The sequence below is a fragment of the Falco naumanni genome, chromosome 4, assembly GCF_017639655.2.
Source record: "Falco naumanni isolate bFalNau1 chromosome 4, bFalNau1.pat, whole genome shotgun sequence".
In the NCBI taxonomy this organism is placed as follows: Eukaryota; Metazoa; Chordata; class Aves; order Falconiformes; family Falconidae; genus Falco; species Falco naumanni.
The window spans coordinates 31,435,155-31,450,548 of record NC_054057.1 but is presented as its reverse complement, the minus strand read 5'-3'; the positions used below and the strand labels follow the sequence as shown (position 1 = coordinate 31,450,548).

At 39.6% G+C, this 15,394-nt stretch overlaps 1 protein-coding gene across 2 annotated transcripts in view; it reads right to left on the bottom strand.

The window, feature by feature from the left end:
* DGKB (diacylglycerol kinase beta) overlaps positions 1-12,088 on the bottom strand; it is a 362,852-nt gene extending 350,764 nt beyond the window's left edge. For both annotated transcript variants that reach the window (XM_040593354.1, XM_040593355.1), the window contains exon 1: positions 11,800-12,088. The gene's annotated coding sequence lies outside the window, so the exon portion shown is untranslated. The remainder of the gene's footprint in view (positions 1-11,799) is intronic.
* Between the last annotated feature and the right edge of the window lie 3,306 nt (positions 12,089-15,394).

The following is a 15,394-nucleotide window of genomic DNA, read 5'->3' as shown; positions in this document are numbered from 1 at the left end:
GAGCTTTAAAAGGAGTAGTAACTGGAGACCAGCAGCATCAGCTTTCCTCACTTAATAATCCCTTGCTTTATTATACTCACCTTCACAAGTTCAGATCCACAGAACAGTCATTTGATAGTGTTCAGTGTCCAGTAATTTTACTAGCCCAGAACAGTTCACTGGTTATTATTAAATACATATCTTACTGAGCTAAAATTGCTTGGATTTCTTTGTAATGTAAATTATTTTACTGTACACCTAACAGGGGGGCACCCATCTATGTCATTAGTTCAGACTACCTATGAAATACCAGACAGTATTTCTGTTACTGTCATATAACATGTCACAGAACTGTAACTCCTACTAAAAGGATTAAAGAAATTATGTAATGCAAGGCTATATACTTTATTATTTATAAGCACTATTATTTACAAGCATTATTTACAACGATGAGTAGTTCAGGTAATTGAAAAAAAAATCCCATAAATTATCCTAAGTGCAATCACCAACTTCATTGAAGTGCAATTATTGGAAACAGACTCCCAGTAAGAAAAGTTAGATTTACAAATTAAAATGTAATATTGTTCCCACTTGCTTCAATATTTAGATTAAAAATAGCAGACCTTAAAAAATTGTGACAGTAACTGCTTTGCTTGAACATCTTCACAGATGGGCACAGCAAGCATACAAACATAACCAAAGTATTACATTTTATTCTAAACTAAATTATCTCAGTATTTTGCCCTTTCTCTTGGAGCATTATTTTTTTCATGTCTTAGTCTTGTACCATAAATCTTAAGTTATTTTTCAGACTGCATGGAGGCATTCTGTGGCTTGTGGTAAGGGTGTGCAAAATTGATGCTCATTGAGCCCCATGTGAATGAAGCATCTACGACATGTTTCCTGAGGCTGTAAATGACTAGATGCAATGGTCCACGTGATCCATTCCAGCTCCATGTTCCCATTGCTATCTTAGTCAATTAAAAGAGGATGAATATGGTGATTCTGATTTTTTTTAAATAATATTGTAATACACAGTTAGTTACTTAGTAATAGCACGCACACATATGTAGCACCAGTTACCAACCTTGCTTCTGTTGGACATCTGCTCTAGATAAAAACATTTCTGTCAGGTTTTGACTTTATCCAGAGCTAATGTGATCCCAGTTAGGGTTAGCCACTGGACTAGGAACTGTTTCTGTATCTACCACCTCAAAATCTCAATTCCTGTAAGTAACTAAACTGTAATAGCCAACTCTGACAGCTATAAATTTAATAATTTTTACAATATACAATGAATATTTGCTGGCACGTTCAGCACATAGTCAATATAAGTTTATATAGAATGTATGCATACTTATATATGCACATTCATGTTCTAAATGGACCAAATCCAAGTCTTTATGTATTAGGCAGCAGAATATTTTGTATTAGATCATGGTTAGAAAACTAGCAAACACAGAAAACCAAAAAAAACCCCAACATTTCAAAAGAATTTTTAAAACATTTTTATTTCTAATAATTCTTTAAACGAGTAAGTTTACACAAGAGGTATGATTCATTTTACTGTTACGAATTTTAGCTTTTAAATGATTTTAAGTTCACTGTGTGTTTTAATCACAACTAAAACCAACCTATTTCCAATGGATGATTAAATCATTCTTCTACTTGTTGTTATACCCATACAAATGAAACCATGCTGATACCAGAATGTTTTTAAAGCTAGGTACAGGAAAAGATTTAGAGAATTGAAACAGAATTCAGATATAATATCAGTACTAAATCACCTAATAGCCTGATTTTCCTTTCTCTTGCTTGTTAATGCTACCCTACACTTCCCGCTGGAATAGTCTCATATGCTTCAGCTTTGATGAATATAAAGTAATGCACACAGGAAAGAAAAAAACCCACCACCTAGTGCTACACAAAGTGATGAACAGTGAGCTCCTCATTGATGACTTATCACTCAGAAATTAAATTTTGGAATTAAAATCAGAAAACATCAGATCAGTGCTCAACAGGATTCAAACAAATAATAGAGAATAAAAAAAAATATTCCATCATAGAGATCCCTGACACACGTGCATTTTGACTAACATACAGAGTTTCTCGATTTTGATATCGATTAGAGTAGAACTGGAAAAAGGGAAGGACAAAAAAGATGAAGCGACCTGCTCATAAAGAACAAATGAGTACACTAGAATCCTTCTGAAATCTTTCTGCTTAAATCTGTGAAATAATTAAAGTGTATAGAGTGTCGTAGCCTGAAGGAATGCTCTGGGGATGCTCAGCCTATTCTTATATTCTTCATATCATAATCACTGTTAGGAGACAGCATACTAGTCCAGACAGCCTCCTAGTCTGGTCCAGTAAAGCTATCCTTATGCTTCTAAGAAGAAGGATGAAGAATGATCCCATTCACCTGCATTGCTAATAGTGCCTTGTCCTGATATGAATAAGCCACAGAGCACTTTAAGGACTATGTGCAGAATAAGACTCCACAAAAACAAGAAGTCCAGACAAACCAGTTAACAGTAATTATTTTTCTCTGAAAAAAAGTAAAAGCTATGACGTTTGTCACACTGTTGTGTGTGTTCACTTCCTACATATATGGTACATACTTGCCATAAATATTTGGGCAAACAAAAGGTTTTACTGGCAATATGTATAATTTTCAAAAATAACTAGATAATAACTAATGGAAGATAGCCTTTTAAGTTCTAATTGTGCTTGCAGTGATCTACAGAATCCCACTGCAACTATATCGAGGAATGTAAACTTCATTATCAATTCTTCAGAAGAACCCATCTACTATACACATGATTCTTCTCCATGAAAAACTTAACATTTAGGGCCTTCACATCATGCTGCTTACCTCCATTTTAAGGTATTTAAGGGTATTATGGGGCATTTAAAGTACTAAACCAGAAAGGATGCGCCGTCATCAACTGTCTTTCTTTCCCTTCTGTTCTTCAATTGCATTAGGTTATTGAAAGAAAGAAATACTCAGTGAACTAATTTGGGTTAAATCTGCAGAAATAATGACAACATTGTTGAAGACAAGTATTATCTTCCTTTCTACAACACCCACAGGTTAAAAATCATCACCACAGCTGTTCTGTCTTCAGGTGCTTGATTTTTTAACAGTTTAAAGTGTCTACAAACTTTGTGCTTTGCACAAGGAACTTCTTTTTCAACAGCCTTAACATTTCTTGCATATCCTCTGTCCGGGGATAGTGCTAATTTTCTTTTTAGCAGCTGGTGCAGTGCTGTGTTTTGGATTTGGTGTGAGAAAAATGTTGATAGCACATCGTTGTTCTTGGTCACTGCTGGGTGATGTTTATACTAAGTCAGGGAGTTTTCAGTTCCTTGGGCCTTGCCATCGAAAGGGCTCGGGGCAGGGGGGGGTGGGGGCACAGGAGATTGGGAGGGGACACAGCCAGGACAGCTGGCCCAAACTAGCCAAAGGGATAATCCATACCATGGGACATCATGCTGAGTATATATAAGCTGGGGCAAGAAGCAGGAGGTGTAGGGGGCATCCGGCATTATGGCATTTGTCTTCCCAAGTAACCATTACGTGTGACAGAGCCCAGCTTTCCTGGGGATGGCTGAACCTGCCTGCCCATGGGAAGTGGGGAAGGAATTCCTTGGTTTGCCTTGCTTGTGTGTGCAGCTTTTGCTTTACTTACTAAATTGCTCTTCTCTCAACCCTTGAGTTTTACATTCCTTTCTGATTCTTCTCCCTATCCCTCTGGGTGAGGGGGGAGTGAGTTAGCAGCTGTGTGGTACTTAGTTACCAGCTGTGTTTAAACCCCAACATCCCCAAAACATTCACATGGATGTAGCAGGTACCAGTTTTCGGTGTTGGGGTTGTGTAGGTTCCATAAAGAAAGCAAACATACAGGTTTTATTTATAGAGTTTCTATATACCTCTATATCTGTCAACACATCCCTCACAGAATTGAGACTCATTCAGTCTAAACAGGATGAACATCATTTTGCTATCAAAATGCAATAATGAGTTACATGCGTGATTCATACTCATGTTAGTATCTAAGTGTGGTTAGCAATGTACATGTTGATATGAAAACACAAGGTTCAGCAAGTACAGACGATCTTCATATCGGGATACACATACCAACTTCCCTGGACAGGGACAGCATTTTAGTCCTTCAGGGGTTAATAATTTGCTCATAGCTTATAAGAGATGGCACCTGCTCTGCCAAATACATATTTGCATTTCTAAAGAATGAGAGCAGTAAACAAGACAAGGGGAGGAGTGCTGAAACTTTTCCTGAATAAATTAAAGATCTCTAAGGGGAAGGGATGAAGCATTTGAATCTGAATGAAAACTGTAGAACATGCCAAGAAATATGTACAAGAATTGGCAAACTTTTCCTGCTTGTGACACCCTCCAGTGAAAGCTGGCCAAGAACGTAAATAATGCACGATGAACCAGACCTTGTCCTCACAGCAAATCTAAGGAGTTGCACCTTGTCAGGATACATAGAAGACTTTGATCTGATTTTAGTACAAGTAAACAAAGCAAGAATGCCTTTCAGTTCTGTATCTGCTGTCATTATAAATCACGCTTCATGGTAGTTTACTTTGGGGTTTGCAAATAAAATTTTTATTTAATTTTATCTTAAGATGGTAGATGAATTAAGGATGAATTACAGTTTTCAAGGTGTCTAGATGGTGAAAAGCATTACTCCACCCCTACAGCAGTGGTCATCCTTTTAGTTAGCGTCCTGGACTAATCATGCAGATTTCACCGCCTTAATATGGCATTGTGTTAGGATACTGAAAGGGTGAAAGGTCATTTCTTCCTTTACCTGGAGAGCATTTTTAGAGTTGCTTATGTATGATCTTAAATGAAAAAGCTTCACTGAGTGACCAGAGTTGATCAGGAATGTGCCCTGAACTGAAATAAGGTCAGAGGGAGTGTGGCCCAAACCCTCAAGGAGAGCTCTTCCAAAGCATAAGATGTTTTATATGGCTCATATATTCTTATTAGTTTCCGTTCAACTGCACTGAAATATGACTGAATATGTTGTTTTTATTTGGAAAAATGTAGCTGTGCAGTTCTACAAATCCTTCTGTCATTGTGATCTTCCCTGACCTCCAGCTCATCAGACCTGAATAAGAACACACAGAAATCCTTACGAGAGACTTGAATCTCCTCTTGCTCATTAGAGATTCAACTAGAGAGTTCATAGAGATACAAGTACTGGATCATCCATCAAGATTATTTTTCTCAACACCAACAGAGACATGTAAAAATCACCAAACTGGTGCACTCCCAGAAAAAAAGAGCTCCCAATAACTAAGAACTTAAAAGCAGAATCAGCTATAAAACCAGGGTAGAAATATACAGGGTAGAAAAATAATCTTGATCACTCATACAAGTAACTTCACAAGCTGGTTTTATAGTTTCTAGACATCAAAATTATTTATAGAAAAGAGCCTTTGACAGAATATAAAGCTTTTCTATGAGTCATTATTTTGAAGTCACAAAGGCAAAAACTTACGTAACTGAATACGGCATTTTACTATGTAAGGAACATAAAATAACCACTTGGCATTTTAAAATTAAAGAGGGAGTACCTTAATATTCTTATCAGAGTAATCTACTGTGATTAACAACACCTAATCTTCAAAGCTGGGAGGTTTCCCCAGGATTCCTCCATCCATTCTATTTTCATGAAGAAACAGTTGTGTCAACAGCGCTAAGCCTAACAAAGGCAATCCAAAGTTTTATCTTTCTGTTATATAAGAGATTACATAGTTTAGACTGTTTGAATCTTTGACCCAGAATTTGTAAGACTGTTGCAACACAAACATTTTCATGAGCACTTTTAAAGTAAAAAAAGCCAAAATGACCCACTGCCCCTCCTGAGCAAAATTCATTGAAGTACAACACAATTTTAGATTTCCAACAGCATATGAAGATAAACCTAGTCATATACATAATAGTTTTTCAACACACGTGACACGTAGAATAAAGTAAAATTACATGCTTAAGCAAGACTTCACAATTTCAAAGTTAATCCAGAATTTTTGGAGAATGATATAATTTTATTTTCCATTTTAAAAGTGTTACTGGACTATTTTTTATCACTAAGGAGTTAAGACAGAGGCTTTTGATAAAAGTGTATCATAGCCATTTTTTAGGACATGAAGAAAAATGGAAATACTCCAAAGTACTTGTTTATTTAGATATACTTAAAAATAGGCCCTTTGATATTTAACTTCTGGTACTTGGCCCATTCTAAGGAACTACTTTTTTTAAAGGCTATTTTACTTTATTTTCAGTAATGCATGGAGAAGATGTTACACATTCTTAGGAGTTCAGTTCTCCCTTACACTTATCCTACTGGTTGATAAAATACCCTAAGAGTACAATTAATCTCACCCAAAGCCAGATGCCTTAAAATTAGACCTTAAACTGTGAAAGAGTCATCCCAGCCAGGCACCATTTACAATGAATTAAGAGACCCAAATATATCAAGAATGTACTTCAACTGACCTATATAGGATGCACATCTCAAAATTAAAATTTTCCTCAGCAGGTGCTTTTGTCTTTCCATTAGCAATAACAGGAGAGACAGAAGGTAACCAGATGGTGTTTAGATACTGAACATAGGGAGGATTAGTCCCATTTATGTATATTTTTAACATTATCAAAATGTTGAACTCTAAACGACAACCGAATTATCAAAATATGAAGAAATAGCCAAAGTAAAAATTTTGAGTAAAAAATTCTAGGAGGAAACAGCATCCTTGATATGTAGAAGAGATTAATCCAAGTTTTACATTTCTAACTCTAAAATCTTTCCATATAATTCACTAGCTTAGGTTCTTTTAAATTTTAGGAAAATATTTTCTTTGAAGACTAAACTTGAAAAAAAAAATAATAAAAAAAAGAAAAACAGTAACCATTAAATTAACTTTTTCATGCCTAATATTTATTCCTTATTTGTCCATTTTCATCTACTTCAGTATCATTTTTTGGCTATTAATTCTGCTATGTCTTCCCCCCCCCCCCTCCTCGCTTTTTAGAAACATATTTCTGGCCTAATATTACCTCCCATTCAGTTGATGAATGCAACCATTCATGCAGGAAACATCAAAAAACCCACAATTAAAGAGGCAAAAGATGCCAGAGGAAAAAAGCTGCAGACTCTTGAGTCTTGTGATGCAGTGGTTCATACCACTTATATCTGGGCCATAGCCTCTATAGACTAGATTTACAAGATGCCACATCTTTTCCTCCCAGAAGACAAGACAGGAAAGCCTGCTGATTTCACATCATCTGCAATTCTTTCCTGGGTTGATACAGCTGCCTTACTGTTTCCTATTTCTCTCTTTTATTGAAATTTAGCTTGTCAAATATCTAGGACAATTAACATACAAATATATAACGGCACAAAAAAGCCACATATACTTCAACAGTGTTCCAGATTGATTTCAGATAATTTCCGAACTTGAACCAGTGTAAACATCAGAAGAGTACACCTGGAGACAAATTTAGAGCAAAGAGGACAAATTTGACTATTTGCTTTTCCTTTACGCAATATGAAGACAAAGGAAAAGAGGATCAAGTTCCCATCATCCATGTGAGTTCTCCATGTTCCCTGACTAAATCACCACTACACTGGAATGCTTCATAGTGTCCCGCAAGACAGTCCAAAGGGGAAGTGAAGCACCACTTCACAGCAGAAGGCTCACAGAGTTTGCTGCACGTGGTGCAACATAAACTTTTGTGAAAAATGCATTATGTATCTGTTGGGATTGTTCCTACTATAAGGACTAGAGAGTGAGCTGCTACTTACTAATACTAAGCATCCTATTGAATGTCTAATGGAAAAAATTCACAATTTCAAACCAAGTAATCAAAATGTGGCTGAAAATAAAACTAAAACATTAAATAATTCATGGCATTTGCATGAACTGAAGAATTCTGCCAGCATACATAAAAGGTCCATTCCTGAAAATTACAATCCTTAATAAAAAATAAAGAAGTATCTAGAGATTATTTTATTCATGGTTTATCACAATAAATAACAAACTATCTAAAAATAAAATGTTAATCTGTCTCCACAACTGGAAGTCTAATTAGTAACATTGAACTGACAAATGTGTTTGAAAGTTTGCGTGTGTTTTGGGGTTTTGCTGGGGGGTTTTGTGTTGTTGGTTTTTTTTTTTAAGAGTTTAGGGCAGCACAATAGTATCAGAGTTTACATTTACATTCCAAACTAGTATTAAGGGGCTAGGGAAGAAATAATTAAACAGCCTCCAAATACTTACATTTGTTAAGCTTTTAAACTTGTGGCAAACTAACTAAACCAGACTATATCCCCTCAGGGCTAAACTGCTGCAAACATTATTCAGAGAAATCTTCTATTTTCTTCACAAACAATTAAAAAATGAAAATGTGTTCTACATTGCATAAATTTGTTTTACTGGGTGTTTGGGGACAGTTACTCATCTTTATTTCAAATAAATAAATAAAAAATTACTCCTCAAGTTTCTGAATTGGCCTAAATACCTTGCCTGCATCAGATTATTTCTATCCATAGTAAGAGCATCACTAGTGTAATGAAAATTAGGTCAGGTTGACAAACTGATTATATCAGTTTCAAAGGCCAAATTTACAACTTTTTCCACTCTTGTAGAGAAGGTATTAAAAATAACTACAAACATCTAACTCTTTTCAGTAAGGCCCAACATGTCACTTCTTAAGCTTTCCTCCAGTACTGTGAATTTGCTGGTTCAGCTATAAAACTAGTTCACAAAAAGAAAATAATTAATAAAATACTGTTATTATAAATTACAATTATGGACAAGTAATTGTCCTAAGTCCACTATTACTGTTACTAATTGTTTTGTAAGTACCACAGGAAACAATGGACAAGAGCTTTTTGACTGAAGAAACTCAAAACTGAAAGTCAACAGATCCTTTATGTGCAATTCTTTTCACAGAAAGATTTTTTTTAACCTTTTACACCATCTCCTATCGATTAAACTGGCTGTGAAATGTTATAATTCGTACAGAATAAGACTTAGAACTCATTCTGTGCAGGTATAAAAAAAATAATAAAATTGTGATTGATACTCAAAGCAAGGCCTGGTACATTTTATTGATTTATTTTTTTGCTTGAGACAGTAATGCAAAGCTCAACTGGCAACTCCTCAAGTTGGTTCCAAACTTTACTTGACAGCAACAAGAAGCAGGGAGCTAGAATCCAAAACTAATGCTTTTAAGAGGTCAGCATCCTGTTCTTCAATTGCATTCTGTTGATGTCTCCCAGATTTCACACCATAACTTTAAAATAAACTTAGATGGCTTTCCCAAGTACCTTCCCCTTTTCTGCAGTTAAAAGACTGGCTTAAATGCTTTTCCTACTGCACACCAAACCACAAAACAAGACCTATTCATTCTGTAGCCCCCTCCCTTCTGAATGTTGTCACTCTTTCATAACTCTAGACACACAGATGGGAACGTTTCACAATGGTCCACAACTCTCATCATGACAAAAGATGAGAGGGTACACTATGAATACAGGTATCATCACATAAAGTGCGTTTTGCAACAGGAAAGAAATATCAGAAATAACCAAGGCTTTCAAAAGACTTGTTAAAATTGTGTTGAGAAGGCTTAAATTAATGATCTAATAAAGGCCATACAAATTCAAAGAGAATGAAACATCATATGTCACCTATGTTCAAGGAGCGTCCAGAAGACACTGCAAGTCATACAGTTTAGTTTTAGGCAGTCCTGTAAAGAGCAGGGAGTTGCTTATGGATCATTTCCAATTTGACATATTCTGTGATTCTATGATACATGCTGTTAATACTTATTACCTTAATTATGAAGCAAAATTAACCCATTTACTTTACTTCTATAGATGCCATTCACAAGAACTCAGTGCTACTGTCATACAAGCACAAAGCAAAAGAAGTCCAGTCCAGCTATCCAGCCAGCTGACTTTGAAGTTTTCCAGTGCTGACCTATTACTATCTCTACTCCTGTATACACTCTGCTGTATCAAAATGCTGCTCTAGCAGGTTTCCTACAACCCTCTTATCATTCTCTTCATTCCTGTTCCAGTGATCTCATTCCAATGAGAAGAGGTACGTAGACCTGCCCCATAAAGTGTCACATGAATGACACAGTTCCAGAGCAGAAATGGTGCAGAATCTCCTTATAAATAAAAACCCGATGTCTAGTGCTCTTCAAAACAGGTATTAACTTTATTACACTCAAACTGCATAAACTCTTAAAAAATAACTTATTGGTTCATTTATGCATTGCTATGGAACACCGTTCTTCGAATGTTTGAGACACCTATAGGTGTTTACAAAAGGCAGTTTCAGTTTGTAACTAACAGTTCAGATACATTTCTTCTTCCTAAACAAACATAGGAAAGTGTATTTTTTCCTAAACCTGCTTAACAGCAGCAAGTTCAGCTGTTTGCAGGCACCTAAACTAGATGAACAGAATCAGGCCCCAAATATTTCAAATCCATAGCATAAAATCTCTCACTCGACACATATTTCAGACCGTTGAGTAATTGTTGCAGGCCTTCCCTGCCATGACAAACAACAAAGTCCTTCCACCTTGACAAATGAACCAGGGATGACATAAGCCCCGGGAGGAAAGCACTGCTCTGTGATGCCCCACGTTTCTCGCTGCTTGCTAAACCAGACCGGCACCTCAGGCTCTGAGCAACACTGGATTATCACTTTGGGAAGAAGCAAAGAATTTTCCTGTCATTTTATCCATAAAGCATAGCACAAGTCCAGTCATTTGCGAAAGCATATTAGGTTCTTGGCATAGATTTTTTTTGGACTTATAATGACTATTTAATATACATATAAGTATTATATCGTTCAAGTGCAAAGAATAAAAACTATTACCTTGCTACATTTGGTCATCTGACCTAAACTGGAGTGGAAGAAATGTTTAGTGGCTTTTAAAAGACTATTTCTCCTGCAAGAAGTACTGGTTTTCTCCATCCTGTTGCATTGCCTTTTTTAATTTTATGATGTAGATTTTATAAGCTTATTCCATCCGCTTTCTAAAGTTATGTCAATCAAATAAAATTGCTTTTGAAAGTGAATACAGTTCTTACTATATTTGTAGAAAACCAGTCAAACAGGAAAAATTAGCTGATGAGTATATAACCTGTTTGTTTAGCGGGGAGGGGATATGGATATATTTATGATACAATAGCCTTCTGAGAAAACCTTTCATCCATTTCAAAAACAGGATACTTACAGTGAAAAATGTAATTACATGCATGCCCAACAAATAAAGCTCCTTAACAAAACGGAGCAGAACAACACTGGACCACACAAAACAAGACTAAGCTGTATCTAAATTGACTTCAGACATCCAAAAGTTTTGCCAGTTAGTACACAATTTGTAATTCTTCCCTAAAAAAAAAACCCTTGGACAATCTGACACGGCAACAAAGTTTCAGCAGACCAGCCTTTCAAGCCCAAGTTTCCAGCTGCATCTTTTGTTCCCTACACCCGCACTGCACGTTCCGGCAGTTCGGCGTTCGGAACCCCGCGGTCCGCGAAGCCCGGGCAGCACCAGGGCATTGACGGGGGTTGAGCAACGCGATGCGAGTCAATGAGGCAAATTAACTAAAAACCAGACCCGCGAGTCGTGACAGATCCAACACGGCACGGTTAGCTACAACTTTCCGCCTAGCCCCTCCGCTACGCCAACACACACGCCGCCCCCGCCCCCAGCCAGCTTCCCGATTGCAACCAGTTCAGCTGCCCAGCGACTCGCGAACTTACTGCAGTGCGATGCGGGAGGAGGCGACGCTCGGCCCTGGGATGCGAGAGAGCCCGTCGCGCAGGGCAGCCGCGGGAACCGGCCATCCAGCCGGGAGACCGCCAGCGCCGGCGCCTCCGCCGGCAGCGCCCCCCGCCCCGCCGCCGGCTGCCGCAGCCCAGCGCGCCCGGCCCCGCGGGGCCACCGCCGCCCGCTCCCCGTTGCCCGGCGCGGCGCAGCGCGGAGCCTGGCAGCCACGCTGCTCCGGGAACGGGCAGCCACCGCCGGGCCGCGCGGTTTTAAGCGGCTGTGCGCCAGCGCATCTCCCACCCCCTTTCTGGCCGGGCGGCAGGGGGGAGGGGACAGGCGACACACACACACACACGTATTCCCTCCCCTCCCTCCCCCTCCCTCTCTCTTTCACACACACACGCCCGCACGCAACCCCTCCCGCCCCCCCCGCGCAGCTGCGGTACCTGTTGTCCGGCGCCAGCATCCCCCGGGCGCCGCCCGGCGACTCCGCAGCCCCGCGCCCGCTCCGCGCTGGGCGGCGGTGCGCCAACACCCCCTTCTCCTCCCAGCCCCGACGCCGAGAGGCGCTGCCCCCGCACCCGCGCAACACTTACCCAAAGTTTACCCGGTCTCGCCGCCGGCGCTCAGCCGCGCCGCGCAGCCGGCCGCCCTCCCGGCCGCTACGAGGCAGCGGGGCTGTGACAGCGACCGCGCCCGCGCAGCCGCGGGGGACACGAAGGGGCTGTGCGCGGCCCGCCCTGCGCACCTGCGCGGCGCCCGCCCCCGCGTACCTGCCGCCCAGGCTGAGCGCGCTGCCGCGGGGGGCGGCTCCACGCAGGTGCGCGGGCGGGGCGCTGCCGGGGCCCGCGGCACCAGGGGCTGGGGGTCGCCGCTCCCCCGCCACTCCGCGGTGGCCGCGGTCCCCCGAGGAGGCCGGCCCGGCCCCCGGCTCCCCGGCGGGCAGGAGCCGCCTCAGCAGCTGCCGGCCGTGCCCGGCGCGCCAGCCTCCATTTGTCCGTCCCTGCTGAGGGACCTTCACGAACCTCAGTGCTGGGGAGGCTGCCCTGTTCCCCCCGCTCTCCTCCCGCACGTGTTTGGGAGCCTCTCTGCAGGCAGCAACACAGAGCTGGGGCCCGCAAGCGTTTGTAGGTTGACTCGGAAAAGAAAAAAAGAGGAAACGGGGCAGCAACGGCATGAAAAATGATGTCTTTATGCCAGCGCCTCCCGCCCAGCAGGGCACGGAACGCGGGAGCCGATCAAACTTTCACCGACAGGTTCCCGGTGTGTTTCACCGCAATGTGTCTTGACAAATAATAATAATAATAAACAACAAAAAATTCCTTTGAAACGCTGGCATATTCTAAGCAGTACAAACACTGCCAAACTTCCATCGTCACCAAGTCTTGGATGCCATTCCCAGATTAGCCTCAGAACATCAGCTGGGAACCTGATGGCTGGGTTAATTACAATGACTATTAACTCATATCTAAATTCACTTTGTTGATATATGGCACTAAAAAGACTTCAGCTTTGAAGGGTGTTTCAGGCAATCTAGATGAAAATTAGCATACTGCTAATTATCTTATTTAATAATAAAACCATAGAACTATGAAAATATAAAACATTTTACCAAGTTTTTTATTATTGTTTTATAACTGCAACCATTCTTCCTGTCTGAAATCTGCATTTAAAGGGTTTAATTTCCACATAGCACACAACTGCTAGAAATTTTTTGAATCCTCTTTGTTTTAGCAACCATGTCAAACGTTGCCAGCCCAATCTTGTTTCTAAAGATTTTTTGGTTTCTTTAAAGGAGAAATCCTTAATTCACCTAGAATACTGTAAATGGTGTTGTCAGGCTATATGGTACCTGCTATCTGTAATTAGCTTCTACACAGCACAGTAAAAGCCATTTAACTGCTTTGAATTAGCACATTTCCAAAACTCGTTAACACTCCAACTTTTTGTTTAACAAAATTTTGAATATTTAGATGAACGCCAAGTATACAAATAAAATGTATTTTTATGTTATATAATGCAATAAGTTCGTGTTTATGCCATGAGTGACAAATGTATTCACAAGTAAAATTTTGGTGTGATATAGTTTTGATGATCCTTAATAATCTTGCTGTCTATTAAAAAAAACATTTATCACTCTTCAATATGCATACAAAATCAAAAGAAGCAAAAAAAATTCTATAATTTCAAAAAAATGTGTTCTAGGAGGTGTAGTATCACACACATAGGCCTCCAAATTCAGTAGTCAATTCTAGTAGTCAACCTTATAAATATCTTCCCAAATAGCAGCTTCATAGTAGCCCATGACAAGGTCTTGGCTTTAGTGTCCCATGTTTATTATATTGCTTTCCCTTTAAAACACGGATTTCAAGAGATTCTTTTTCTCCCAGGGAAGGAGTTCAGTCCCAGTATATTTGAGCCTCAAGTTTCTAAATATGGATTCAAAACACTGAAGTACAGTGAGTAATTAATTAATTAATTGTGATAAATCATTCAAATACAACACAAAAAAAATTATAGGCCTTGCAATAAAATATTTGATCTAGTGGTCTGGGGGAGGGGGCCCTGGTTCTGAATGACCATATTACCTCAAAAATTGATTTCTAGCACTCTCAGTTACATAAGGTTGTAATAAAGTGAAAATTGCTGGGTAAAATTATGTTCACAATTACAACCATTTTTTTATGCTGTGCATGACTTCCATAAACTCACTTGAGCTGGGCCCTTACTATTCTCTTTTGCTGCATATTGAAACAGTGTCCAGCTTCAGTTCCTGTTGAAATGGAATAGGTCCAGTAAGTTCATGTGCAGTGTGGAATGACAGCTCCACTGACATTTGTAGCTTTAAAACACCAAAGTTAAACTTGCTTGTCTTGTGGCACAAGTATGAAGATTAGCCCCTTCGTTAAACATTTGATTTGCTTTACAAAAACAGCAACCCTTCCATGCGCCAAAGCCAACTGTACAGCTAAGCTGTGAAAGGTCAATGGAAAAGGCATCAAACTAAAAGGACACTAATTTTTTATTTTTGTTTGGACTGGAAAATATTTAGGGAGATGTGCCCAGCTTTAGAAACATGGTTGTAGTATGTGCAGTTGTGAGAATAGGTCAGGGATGGGGGACAGATGAATTATGGCTAATGGCTAAGAGCTTCCTCAGTGTAGAGCTCAGCTGTTGGCAGTGTTTGGGAGTAGCACTCTTTTGTAAGCAGCTTTGTTTTGATTTCAATGCAAAGGTGCACCCTGTTCCAGGAGCAGGATGCTGCCCAAACTGTCTATGCTCCTGTCCTCTCCTCCTTTCATCAAGCTCCTACCATAAGCAGATTGAAATACGCAGAAAGTTTGTCTCTTAACAGCTCACTCCCTCACAGCAAAGAAAATAACAGATGTCTAGAATCCACAGCCAGAATTTTAAATATTAAATGTATTGTACTATGTCCTTAGATCTGTGTTTGGATATTTAAATAAATATTATTGCTAAACACAATTTTAGGTTGCTCATTTAATAAGTCCTTATTATGAATTTGGGGCCCTAAGCTTTTATATGATTTGTGAAAGAAAAAAGCACTAAATTCAAGAACCTTAACAA